General features: G+C 49.3%; 1 protein-coding gene across 1 annotated transcript in view; it reads right to left on the reverse strand.

Annotated features, from left to right (window-relative positions):
- Positions 1–5,063, reverse strand: part of LOC148453336 (phosphatidylserine decarboxylase proenzyme, mitochondrial-like) — a 485,622-nt gene extending 480,559 nt beyond the window's left edge. Inside the window, exon 1 of the mRNA XM_088462260.1 lies at positions 5,032–5,063. The gene's annotated coding sequence lies outside the window, so the exon portion shown is untranslated. The remainder of the gene's footprint in view (positions 1–5,031) is intronic.
- Between the last annotated feature and the right edge of the window lie 9,390 nt (positions 5,064–14,453).

Raw genomic sequence — 14,453 nt, forward strand, 5'->3', positions numbered from 1 at the left:
TTGTACAAGCAGCACTACAGGGGCATTATATGGGGGCACTACTACAGGGGCATAACTATGGGGGCACTACTACAGGGGCATAACTATGGGGGCACTACTACAGGGGCATAACTATGGGGGCACTACTACAGGGGCATTATATGGGGGCACTACTACAGGGGCATTATATTGGGGCACTACTACAGGGGCATTATATGGGGCACTACAGGGGCATAACTATGGGGGCACTACTAAAGGGGCATTATATGGGGGCACTACTACAGGGGCATAACTATGGGGGCACTAATACAGGGGCATTGTATGGGGGCACTACTACAGGGGCATAACTATGGGGGCACTACTACAGGGGCATTACATGGGGGCACTACTACAGGGGCATAACTATGGGGGCACTACTACAGGGGCATAACTATGGGGACACTACTACAGGGGCATTATATGGAGGCACTACTACAGGGGCATTATATGGGGCACTACAGGGGCATAACTATGGGGGCACTACTAAAGGGGCATTATATGGGGGCACTACTACAGGGGCATAACTATGGGGGCACTACTACAGGGGCATTATATGGGGACACTACTACAGGGGCATTATATGGGGCACTACTACAGGGGCATTATATGGGGGCACTACTACAGGGGCATTATATGGGGCACTACTACAGGGGCACTACTACGGGGCACTACTATATGATTTCCTTCCTTTCAAATCAAGGGGGTAACGTCGGCGTATCTAAATATATTTTGGGGTAAAAGGTAAAAAAGTTGCCTGACCCCTGGACTAGATCATACAGGCCACCTTTTTACCATTACAATTAGACCAATAGGCAGCACTAATCAAACGCCTATTACCATACACAGTGTATGCCGGTGAGCAGGGCCCTCTTACCTCTCTGTCTGTCTGTAGTTACACAGTCCCGATGGCCCCAGGCCAATAGGCAGCATGCATCAAAAGCCTATTACCCTACAGAGTGTATGCCGGTGAGAAGGGCCCTCTTACCTCTGTCTGTCTGTAGTTACACAGTCCCGCTGACCCCAGGTCAATAGGCAGCATGCATCAAACGCCTATTACCATACAGAGTGTATGCCGGTGAGCAGGGCCCTCTTACCTCTGTCTGTCTGTAGTTACACAGTCCCGCTGGCCCCAGGCCTATAGGCAGCATGCATCAAACACCTATTACCCTACAGAGTGTATGCCGGTGAGCAGGGCCCTCTTACCTCTCTGTCTGTCTGTAGTTACACAGTCCCGCTGGCCCCAGGCCAATAGGCAGCATGCATCAAACGCCTATTACCCTACAGAGTGTATGCCAGTGAGCAGGGCCCTCTTACCTCTGTCTGTCTGTAGTTACACAGTCCCGCTGGCCCCAGGCCAATAGGCAGCACGCATCAAACGCCTATTACCCTACAGAGTGTATGCCAGTGAGCAGGGCCCTCTTACCTCTCTGTCTGTAGTTACACAGTCCCGCTGGCCCCAGGCCAATAGGCAGCATGCATCAAATGCCTATTACCCTACAGAGTGTATGCCAGTGAGCAGGGCCCTCTTACCTCTGTCTGTCTGTAGTTACACAGTCCCGCTGGCCCCAGGCTAATAGGCAGCATGCATCAAACGCCTATTACCCTACAGAGTGTATGCCAGTGAGCGGGCCCTCTTACCTCTCTGTCTGTCTGTAGTTACACAGTCCCGCTGGCCCCAGGCTAATAGGCAGCATGCATCAAACGCCTATTACCCTACAGAGTGTATACCAGTGAGCAGGGCCCTCTTACCTCTCTGTCTGTAGTTACACAGTCCCGCTGGCTCCAGGCAAATAGGCAGCATGCATCAAACGCCTATTACCCTACAGAGTGTATGCCAGTGAGCGGGCCCTCTTACCTCTCTGTCTGTCTGTAGTTACACAGTCCCGCTGGCCCCAGGCCAATAGGCAGAATGCATCAAACGCCTATTACCCTACAGAGTGTATGCCAGTGAGCAGGTCCCTCTTACCTCTGTCTGTAGTTACACAGTCCCGCTGGCCCCAGGCCAGTAGGCAGCATGCATCAAACGCCTATTACCCTACAGAGTGTATACCAGTGAGCAGGGCCCTCTTACCTCTGTCTGTCTGTAGTTACACAGTCCCGCTGGCCCCAGGCCAATAGGCAGCATGCATCAAACACCTATTACCCTACAGAGTGCATGCCAGTGAGCAGGGCCCTCTTACCTCTCTGTCTGTCTGTAGTTACACAGTCCCGCAGGCCCCAGGCCAATAGGCAGCATGCATCAAACGCCTATTACCCAACAGAGTGTTTGCCTGTGAGCAGGGCCCTCTTACCTCTGTCTGTCTGTAGTTACACAGTCCCGCTGGGCCCAGGCCAATAGGCAGCATGTATCAAACGCCTATTACCCAACAGAGTGTATGCCAGTGAGCAGGGCCCTCTTACCTCTGTCTGTAGTTACACAGTCCCGCTGGCCCCAGGCCAATAGGCAGCATGTATCAAACACCTATTACCCTACAGAGTGTATGCCAGTGAGCAGGGCCCTCTTACCTCTTTGTCTGTCTGTAATTACACAGTCCCGCTGGCCCCAGGCCTATAGGCAGCATGTATCAAACGCCTATTACTATACAGAGTGTATACCAGTGAGCAGGACCCTCTTACCTCTGTCTGTCTGTAGTTACACAGTCCCGCTGGCCCCAGGCCAATAGGCAGCATGCATCAAACGCTTATTACCCTACAGAGTGTATGCCAGTGAGCAGGGCCCTCTTACCTCTCGGTCTGTCTGTAGTTACACATTCCCGCTGGCCCCAGGCCAATAGGCAGCATGCATCAAACGCCTATTACCCTACAGAGTGTATGCCAGTGAGCAGGGCCCTCTTACCTCTCGGTCTGTCTGTAGTTACACATTCCCGCTGGCCCCAGGCCAATAGGCAGCATGCATCAAACACCTATTACCCTACAGAGTGTATGCCAGTGAGCAGGGCCCTCTTACCTCTCTGTCTGTCTGTAGTTACACAGTCCCGCTGGCCCCAGGACAATAGGCAGCATGCATCAAACGCCTATTACCCTACAGAGTGTATGCCAGTGAGCAGGGCCCTCTTACCTTTCTGTCTGTAGTTACACAGTCCCGCTGGCCCCAGGCCAATAGGCAGCATGCATGAAACGCCTATTACCCTACAGAGTGTATGCCGGTGAGCAGGGCCCTCTTACCTCTCTGTCTGTAGTTACACAGTCCCGCTGGCCCCAGGCCAATAGGCAGCATGCATCAAACACCTATTACCCTACAGAGTGTATACCAGTGAGCAGGGCCCTCTTACCTCTGTCTGTCTGTAGTTACACAGTCCCGCTGGCCCCAGGCCAATAGGCAGCATGCATCAAACACCTATTACCCTACAGAGTGTATGCCAGTGAGCAGGGCCCTCTTACCTCTCTGTCTGTCTGTAGTTACACAGTCCCGCAGGCCCCAGGCCAATAGGCAGCATGCATCAAACGCCTATTACCCAACAGAGTGTTTGCCAGTGAGCAGGGCCCTCTTACCTCTGTCTGTCTGTAGTTACACAGTCCCGCTGGGCCCAGGCCAATAGGCAGCATGTATCAAACGCCTATTACCCAACAGAGTGTATGCCAGTGAGCAGGGCCCACTTACCTCTGTCTGTAGTTACACAGTCCCGCTGGCCCCAGGCCAATAGGCAGCATGTATCAAACACCTATTACCCTACAGAGTGTATGCCAGTGAGCAGGGCCCTCTTACCTCTTTGTCTGTCTGTAATTACACAGTCCCGCTGGCCCCAGGCCTATAGGCAGCATGTATCAAACGCCTATTACCATACAGAGTGTATACCAGTGAGCAGGACCCTCTTACCTCTGTCTGTCTGTAGTTACACAGTCCCGCTGGCCCCAGGCCAATAGGCAGCATGCATCAAACGCTTATTACCCTACAGAGTGTATGCCAGTGAGCAGGGCCCTCTTACCTCTCGGTCTGTCTGTAGTTACACATTCCCGCTGGCCCCAGGCCAATAGGCAGCATGCATCAAATGCCTATTACCCTACAGAGTGTATGCCAGTGAGCAGGGCCCTCTTACCTCTCGGTCTGTCTGTAGTTACACATTCCCGCTGGCCCCAGGCCAATAGGCAGCATGCATCAAACACCTATTACCCTACAGAGTGTATGCCAGTGAGCAGGGCCCTCTTACCTCTCTGTCTGTCTGTAGTTACACAGTCCCGCTGGCCCCAGGACAATAGGCAGCATGCATCAAACGCCTATTACCCTACAGAGTGTATGCCAGTGAGCAGGGCCCTCTTACCTTTCTGTCTGTAGTTACACAGTCCCGCTGGCCCCAGGCCAATAGGCAGCATGCATGAAACGCCTATTACCCTACAGAGTGTATGCCGGTGAGCAGGGCCCTCTTACCTCTCTGTCTGTAGTTACACAGTCCCGCTGGCCCCAGGCCAATAGGCAGCATGCATCAAACACCTATTACCATACAGAGTGTATGCCAGTGAGCAGGGCCCTCTTACCTCTGTCTGTCTGTAGTTACACAGTCCTGCTGGCCCCAGGCCAATAGGCAGCATGCATCAAACGCCTATTACCCTACAGAGTATATGCCAGTGAGCAGGGCCCTCTTACCTCTGTCTGTCTGTAGTTACACAGTCCCGCTGGCCCCAGGCCTATAGGCAGCATGCATCAAACGCCTATTACCATACAGAGTGTATGCCGGTGAGCAGGGCCCTCTTACCTCTCTGTCTGTCTGTAGTTACACAGTCCCGCTGGCCCCAGGCCAATAGGCAGCATGTATCAAACGCCTATTACCCTACAGAGTGTATGCCAGTGAGCAGGGCCCTCTTACCTCTCTGCCTGTTATTACCTCATTACTATTTTGTTCCAAATTGTAAAGTGCTATATAGATAAATAATGAATATGATGCACTCGGGGGTTTGTGCTGATAAAGACGGGAAGTTCAGGAGTACTGCTCCTGGTTATTATTATTGCTATATACACACAGTGTAACAGACACAGGATACAGAGCATCAGATAAGAGAACACAGAGTAACACTTACAGACTCTCTCCTCCTCGTCACACAGTCACATGAATCTACACACTGTATACACACACACACATATATATATATATATATATATATAATTCTCCACTGTCTGTGAGATCATCAGCTGAGAGGAGCCAACCAATCAGAGAGCAGGGAAAGGAAGTGATGACGGGGAGGACTCTGACCACAAGAAGCTGACTCCAAGTCTCCTCTCATCACTTAAAGTGACACACTCACAGTAACACAGTCACTGCACTCTACTGTCTATACGTCCTCTCACTGCACTCTACTGTATATACGTCCTCTCACTGCACTCTACTGTCTAAACGTCCTCTCACTGCACTCTACTGTATATACGTCCTCTCACTGCACTCTCTATACGTCCTCTCACTGCACTCTACTGTTTATACATCCTCTCACTGCACTCTACTGTATATACGTCCTCTCACTGCACTCTACTGTCTATACATCCTCTCACTGCAATCTACAGTATATACGTCCTCTCACTGCACTCTACTGTATATACGTCCTCTCACTGCACTCTACTGTATATACGTCCTCTCACTGCACTCTCTATGCGTCCTCTCACTGCACTCTACTGTATATACGTTCTTTCACTGCACTCTCTATATGTCCTCTCACTGCACTCTACTGTTTATACATCCTCTCACTGCACTCTACTGTATATACGTCCTCTCACTGCACTCTACTGTATATACATCCTCTCACTGCACTCTACTGTATATACGTCCTCTCACTGCACTCTACTGTATATACATCCTCTCACTGCACTCTACTGTATATACGTCCTCTCACTGCACTCTCTATACGTACTCTCACTGCACTCTACTGTATATACGTCCTCTCACTGCACTCTACTGTATATACGTCCTCTCACTGCACTCTCTATACGTACTCTCACTGCACTCTACTGTCTATACATCCTCTCACTGCACTCTACAGTATATACGTCCTCTCACTGCACTCTACTGTATATACGTCCTCTCACTGCACTCTCTATACATCCTCTCACTGCACTCTACTCTATATACATCCTCTCACTGCACTCTACTGTATATACATCCTCTCACTGCACTCTCTATACATCCTCTCACTGCACTCTACTCTATATACATCCTCTCACTGCACTCTACTGTATATACATCCTCTCACTGCACTCTACTGTATATACGTCCACTCACTGCACTCTACTGTATATACATCCTCTCACTGCACTCTACTGTATATACGTCCTCTCACTGCACTCTACTCTATATACATTCTCTCACTGCACTCTACTCTATATACATCCTCTCACTGCACTCTACTGTATATACGTCCTCTCACTGCACTCTACTGTATATACATCCTCTCACTGCACTCTACTCTATATACATCCTCTCACTGCACTCTACTGTCTATACGTCCTCTCACTGCACTCTACTCTATATACATCCTCTCACTGCACTCTACTCTATATACATCCTCTCACTGCACTCTACTCTATATACATCCTCTCACTGCACTCTACTGTATATTAGGGGTGTGCACCGGCCACTTTTCGTGTTTTGTGTTTTGGTTTTGGATCTGGATCTTTCTTCGTGTTTTGGATCTGGATTGGTTTTGCCAAAACCACCCTTCCGTGTTTTGGGTTCTGGGTTTTGTGTTTTGGATCTGTATTTTTTTTTTAAAAAGCATAAAAACAGCTAAAATCACAGAATTTGTTGGTTTCTCTGCTCCTATGCTATTATTAACCTCAATAACCTTAATTTCCACTCATTTCCAGTCTATTCTGAACACCTCACACCTCACAATAGTGTTTTCATGTCCAAAAGGTTGCACCGAGGTAGCTGGATGACTATGCTAAGCGACACGAGTGGGCGGCACAAACACGTGACCCATCTAGGAGTGACACTGCAGTGGCAGACAGGATGGCAGTTAGAAAAACTAGGCCCCAAACTGTACATAATGCAAAGAAAAAAAAGAAGTGCAAGATGGAATTGTCCTTGGGTCCTCCCACCCACCCTTATGTTGTATAAACAGGACATGCACACTTTAACAAATCAATCATTTCAGCGCCAGGCTCTGCCACACAACTGTGGCTGAAATGATTGGTTCGTTTGGGCCCCCACAAAACAAGCTGGCAATTAATGTGTCCCTGCACAAACTGGCTCTACGGAGGCAAGATGTCATCCTCATCCTCCTCATCCACCGATTCCTCACCCTCTTCAGTGTGTACATCCTCATCCTCACAAAGTATTAACTCGTCCCCACTTGAATCCACCACCACAGGTCCCTCTGTACCTTCTGGAGGCTGGCCTCCCTGGAAGAGCTGATAATTCATTTTGATGAACATCATCTTCTCCACATTCTGTGGAAGCAACCTCCTACGCCTTTCGCTGACAAGGTTCCCGGCTGCACTAAACACTCTTTCGGAGTACACACTGGAGGGGGGGCAAGTCAGGTAAAATAGAGCCAGCTTGTACAGGGGCCTCCAAATTGCCTCTTTTTCCTGCCAGTACAGGTATGGACTGTCTGACATGCCTACTTGGATGCTGTCACCGATGTAATCCTCCACCATTCTGTCAATGGTGACAGTTTCATATGCAGTGACAGTAGACATGTCAGAAATTGTTGCCAGGTCCTTCAGTCCGGACCAGATGTCCAAACTTGGTCCTGCCTGCCCTGCATCACCGCCAGCGGGTTGCTTAGGATACCTAAGTTTTTTCCTGGCAGCCCCAGTTGCGGGAGAAAATGAAGAAGGAGCCGTTGACGTGTCACGTTCCGCTTCAGCTGACAGTGTGTTCACCAGCAGGTCTTTGCACCTCTGCAGGCTTGTGTCGGCCGGAAAGAGAGACACCACATAGGCTTTAAACCTAGGATCAAGCACGGTGGCCAAAATGTAGTGGTCTGATTTCAACAGATTGACCACCCTGGAATCCTGGCAAAGCGAATGAAGGGCTTCATCCACAAGTCCCACATGCCGAGCGGAATCGCTCCGTCTTAGCTCCTCCTTCACTTTCTCCAGCTGCTTCTGCAAAAGCCTGATGAGGGGAATGACCTGACTCAAGCTGGCTGTGTCTGAACTGACTTCACGTGTGGCAAGTTCGAAGGGCTGGAGAACCTTGCACAACACGGAAATCATTCTCCACTGCGCTTGAGTCAGGTGCATACCCCCTCCTTTGCCTATGTCATAGGTGGATGTATAGGCTTGTATGGCCTTTTGCTGCTCCTCCATCCTCTGAAGCATATAGAGGGTTGAGTTCCACCGCGTCACAACCTCTTGCTTCAGGTGATGGCGGGGCAGGTTCAAGAGTGTTTGCTGGCGCTCCAGTCTTCGGCACGCAGTCGCTGAATGGCGAAAGTGGCCAGAAATTTTTCGGGCCACCCAAAGCGTCTCCTGCACGCCCCTGTCGCTTTTCAGAAAATTCTGCACCACCAAGTTTATTGTGTGAGCAAAACATGGGACGTGCTGGAATTTGCCCAGATGTAATGCCCGCACAATATTGGTGGCGTTGTCAGATATCACAAATCCCCAGGAGAGTCTAAGTGGGGTAAGCCACTGGGCGATGATTTCCCTCAGTTTCTCTAAGAGGTTGTCGGCGGTGTGCCTCTTACTGAAACCGGTGATACACAGCGTAGCCTGCCTTGTAACGAGATGGCGTTTCTGAGATGCTGCTACTGGTGACGCTGCTGCTGTTGCTGCGTAAGGTGATACATCTACCCAGTGGGCTGTCACAGTCATATAGTCCTTAGTCTGCCCTGTTCCACTTGTCCACATGTCCGTGGTTAAGTGGACATTGTGTACAACGGCATTTTTCAGGACACTGAGGACACTTTTTCTGACGTTTCTGTACAGTCTCGGTATCGCCTGCCTAGTGAAGTGGAATCTAGACGGGATTTGGAACCGGGGACACACTACCTCCATCAATTGTCTAAATCCCACTGCACTAATGGCGGATACCGGACGCACGTCTAACACCAACATAGCAGTCAAGGCCTCAGTTATACGTTTTGCTTCAGGATGACTGCTGTCGTACTTCATCCTCCTCGCTAAGGACTGTTGGAGGGTCAATTGTTTAGTAAAGTAGTGGTGTTCCTACTTCCTCTCTGGGATGATGAACGACTCCCAGCAGCAGCAACAGCAGCAGCGGCAGCAGTAGGCGTAGCAATGCAGGATCCTCCAGAGGAATCCCGGATAGGAGAGTCAGTCATGCCAGTGACATGGCCTGCAGGACTACTTCCGATCCTGACTAAGGAGGAAATTGACGAGGAGGGAGTTGACGGTGTGGTTTGCAGGCGCTTGGATACAACAGGACAACGGGATTTAGGTGTCCCTGGACTGCTTACGGTCTTAGCCAAAGTTTCTGAACTTGACAGTAACTTTTTATGAACGCGCTGCAGGTGCCGTATAAGGGAGGATGTTCCTAGGTGGTTGACGTCCCTACCCCTACTTATTTCACCTTTACATATGGTACATATGGCAAGACAGTTGTTGTCCGGATTTGGATAGAAATATTGCCAGACCAAAGAGGTGGAATGTTTGGTCTTCTGCCCAGGCATGACCGTGATGGGCTTTTTCATCCCACGGACAACAACTGTCTCCCCCGGAGCCTGATTTAAACAAACCACATCACCATCAGAATCCTCCTCGCCATCTTCCTCCTCAGCGCCAGCTACACCAGTATCCTCATCCTGTTGTACTTCAACAGTGACATCTTCAATTTGCATATCAGCAAGTGGACTGTGGGTGCTCCTTTCAGCACTTGCAGGGGGCGTGCAAATGGTGGAAAGAGCCACCTCTTCCCGTCCAGTGCTGGGAAGGTCAGGCATCGCAACCACCACCACACTTGGACTCTCCTTGGGGATTTGTGATATCTTCTTAGAAAGCACAGTTCTTCGCTGTGCTTTTGCCAGCTTAACTCTTTTGATTTTTTTAGTGGGAGGAGGGCTTCCATCGTCATGTGAAGCTGAACCACTAGTCATGAACATACTAGGGATCGACCTTAGCCGTTCCTTGCCACTCCGTGTCGTAAATGGCATATTGGCAAGTTTACGTTTCTCTTCAGCTGATTTAAATGTCTTTTTCAAGGTCATTTTCCTGAACTTTGCCATTTGGGATTGTATGTGCCCTCTACTATGACATTGGGCATCGGCCTTGGCAGACGACGTTGATGGCATGTTATCGTCTATGTCATGACTAGTGGCAGCAGCTTCAGCACTAGGAGGAAGTGGTTCTTGATCTTTCTCTATTTTATTTTTATCGGAGAAAGTTTGGTCCTCCATTTATGTTATATCGATTTGATATATACGTGCGGCTAAACACAGAAAATAATTTTTTTTTTGGTTTGAACTGGAGTGTACTTTGGGGGTTACAGCACCCTTTAACGGTCAAGCCAGCCGGCCCTTTACTTATGACACAGGCGCACGCTTGGCACTACTTTGTTGATGCACGTGCGGCTACTGCGCACACAATTCACAAACACAGAAAATAATTTTTTTTTTGGTTTGGACTGGAGTGTACTTTCGGGGGTTACAGCACCCTTTAACGGTCAAGCCAGCCGGCCCTTTACTTATGACACAGGCGCACGCTTGGCACTACTTTGTTGATGCACGTGCGGCTACTGCGCACACAATTCACAAACACAGAAAATTATTTTTTTTTTGGTTTGGACTGGAGTGTACTTTGGGGGTTACAGCACCCTTTAACGGTCAAGCCAGCCGGCCCTTTACTTATGACACAGGCGCACGCTTGGCACTACTTTGTTGATGCACGTGCGGCTACTGCGCACACAATTCACAAACACAGAAAATAATTTTTTTTTTGGTTTGGACTGGAGTGTACTTTCGGGGGTTACAGCACCCTTAACGGTCAAGCCAGCCGGCCCTTTACTTATGACACAGGCGCACGCTTGGCACTACTTTGTTGATGCACGTGCGGCTACTGCGCACACAATTCACAAACACAGAAAATAATTTTTTTTTTGGTTTGGACTGGAGTGTACTTTCGGGGGTTACAGCACCCTTAACGGTCAAGCCAGCCGGCCCTTTACTTATGACACAGGCGCACGCTTGGCACTACTTTGTTGATGCACGTGCGGCTACTGCGCACACAATTCACAAACACAGAAAATAATATTTTTTTTGGTTTGGACTGGAGTGTACTCTCGGGGGTTACAGCACCCTTAACGGTCAAGCCAGCCGGCCCTTTACTTATGACACAGGCGCACGCTTGGCACTACTTTGTTGATGCACGTGCGGCTACTGCGCACACAATTCACAAACACAGAAAATAATTTTTTTTTGGTTTGGACTGGAGTGTACTTTCGGGGGTTACAGCACCCTTTAACGGTCAAGCCAGCCGGCCCTTTACTTATGACACAGGCGCACGCTTGGCACTACTTTGTTGATGCACGTGCGGCTACTGCGCACACAATTCACAAACACAGAAAATAATTTTTTTTGGGGTTTGGACTGGAGTGTACTCTCGGGGGTTACAGCACCCTTAACGGTCAAGCCAGCCGGCCCTTTACTTATGACACAGGCGCACGCTTGGCACTACTTTGTTGATGCACGTGCGGCTACTGCGCACACAATTCACAAACACAGAAAATAATTTTTTTTTTGGTTTGGACTGGAGTGTACTCTCGGGGGTTACAGCACCCTTAACGGTCAAGCCAGCCGGCCCTTTACTTATGACACAGGCGCACGCTTGGCACTACTTTGTTGATGCACGTGCGGCTACTGCGCACACAATTCACAAACACAGAAAATAATTTTTTTTTTGGTTTGGACTGGAGTGTACTTTCGGGGGTTACAGCACCCTTAACGGTCAAGCCAGCCGGCCCTTTACTTATGACACAGGCGCACGCTTGGCACTACTTTGTTGATGCACGTGCGGCTACTGCGCACACAATTCACAAACACAGAAAATAATTTTTTTTTTGGTTTGGACTGGAGTGTACTCTCGGGGGTTACAGCACCCTTAACGGTCAAGCCAGCCGGCCCTTTACTTATGACACAGGCGCACGCTTGGCACTACTTTGTTGATGCACGTGCGGCTACTGCGCACACAATTCAGAAACACAGAAAATAATTTTTTTTTGGTTTGGACTGGAGTGTACTCTCGGGGGTTACAGCACCCTTAACGGTCAAGCCAGCCGGCCCTTTACTTATGACACAGGCGCACGCTTGGCACTACTTTGTTGATGCACGTGCGGCTACTGCGCACACAATTCACAAACACAGAAAATAATTTTTTTTTGGTTTGGACTGGAGTGTACTTTCGGGGGTTACAGCACCCTTTAACGGTCAAGCCAGCCGGCCCTTTACTTATGACACAGGCGCACGCTTGGCACTACTTTGTTGATGCACGTGCGGCTACTGCGCACACAATTCACAAACACAGAAAATAATTTTTTTTTTGGTTTGGACTGGAGTGTACTTTGGGGGTTACAGCACCCTTAACGGTCAAGCCAGCCGGCCCTTTACTTATGACACAGGCGCACGCTTGGCACTACTTTGTTGATGCACGTGCGGCTACTGCGCACACAATTCACAAACACAGAAAATAATTTTTTTTTGGTTTGGACTGGAGTGTACTTTCGGGGGTTACAGCACCCTTTAACGGTCAAGCCAGCCGGCCCTTTACTTATGACACAGGCGCACGCTTGGCACTACTTTGTTGATGCACGTGCGGCTACTGCGCACACAATTCACAAACACAGAAAATATATTATTTTTTTAGCACTTGGGGGGAGCACCCCTGATGGACAGAGCACCCCCTGGACAACACTACAGCACTCCTTTAGGACTGGGACACTGCACAGGACTTTGGAGTGGACACAGCCCCTATGGAGAACTGACTGCACAACACAGTCCAGCCAGCCCCTATGGACTTTGAAGTAGTGGACACAGCCCCTATTAACAACAGCAGCACAGCACAACACAGCCAGCCCCTATGGACTTTGAAGTAGTGGACACAGCCCCTATTAACAACAGCACAGCACAACACAGCCAGCCCCTATGGACTTTGAAGTAGTGGACAACAGCAGCACTACACTACACTACACTACACAGCCCTAACTCCCACCCTCCCTCTTCACTGTCCACAGCCGAGTGAGAAAATGGCGCCGACGCGGGTACCTTATATAGGATCCAAAACCCGCGAGACTCGGAAGGCGGGATGATGACGTTTTGCCTCGATTTCAGATCCGAGTCAGGCGGGAAAAGTCGAGCCTGACTCGGATCGGACTCGGATCGGGGGGGCTCGGGGGGGTTCGGATTTCAGAAATCCGAACCCGCTCACCCCTACTGTATATACGTCCTCTCACTGCACTCTACTCTCTATACGTCCTCTCACTGCACTCTACTGTATATAGATCCTCTCACTGCACTCTACTGTATATACGTCCTCTCACTGCACTCTACTGTATATACGTCCTCTCACTGCACTCTACTGTATATACATCCTCTCACTGCACTCTCTATACGTTCTCTCACTGCACTCTACTGTATATACATCCTCTCACTGCACTCTACTGTATATACGTCCTCTCACTGCACTCTACAGTATATACGTCCTCTCACTGCACTCTCTATACGTCCTCTCACTGCACTCTACTGTATATACATCCTCTCACTGCACTCTACTGTATATACATCCTCTCACTGCACTCTCTATACATCCTCTCACTGCACTCTACTGTATATACATCCTCTCACTGCACTCTACTGTATATACGTCCTCTCACTGCACTCTACTGTATATACATCCTCTCACTGCACTCTACTGTATATACGTCCTCTCACTGCACTCTCTATACGTACTCTCACTGCACTCTACTGTATATACGTCCTCTCACTGCACTCTACTGTATATACGTCCTCTCACTGCACTCTACTGTATATACGTCCTCTCACTGCACTCTCTATGCGTCCTCTCACTGCACTCTACTGTATATACGTTCTTTCACTGCACTCTCTATATGTCCTCTCACTGCACTCTACTGTATATACATCCTCTCACTGCACTCTACTGTATATACGTCCTCTCACTGCACTCTACTGTCTAAACGTCCTCTCACTGCACTCTACTGTATATACGTCCTCTCACTGCACTCTCTATACGTCCTCTCACTGCACTCTACTGTTTATACATCCTCTCACTGCACTCTACTGTATATACGTCCTCTCACTGCACTCTACTGTCTATACATCCTCTCACTGCAATCTACAGTATATACGTCCTCTCACTGCACTCTACTGTATATACGTCCTCTCACTGCACTCTACTGTATATACGTCCTCTCACTGCACTCTCTATGCGTCCTCTCACTGCACTCTACTGTATATACGTTCTTTCACTGCACTCTCTATATGTCCTCTCACTGCACTCTACTGTATATACATCCTCTCACTGCACTCTACTGTAT

This window comes from Taudactylus pleione, unplaced genomic scaffold, assembly GCF_031769625.1.
Source record: "Taudactylus pleione unplaced genomic scaffold, aTauple2 ptg001176l, whole genome shotgun sequence".
Taxonomy (NCBI): Eukaryota; Metazoa; Chordata; class Amphibia; order Anura; family Myobatrachidae; genus Taudactylus; species Taudactylus pleione.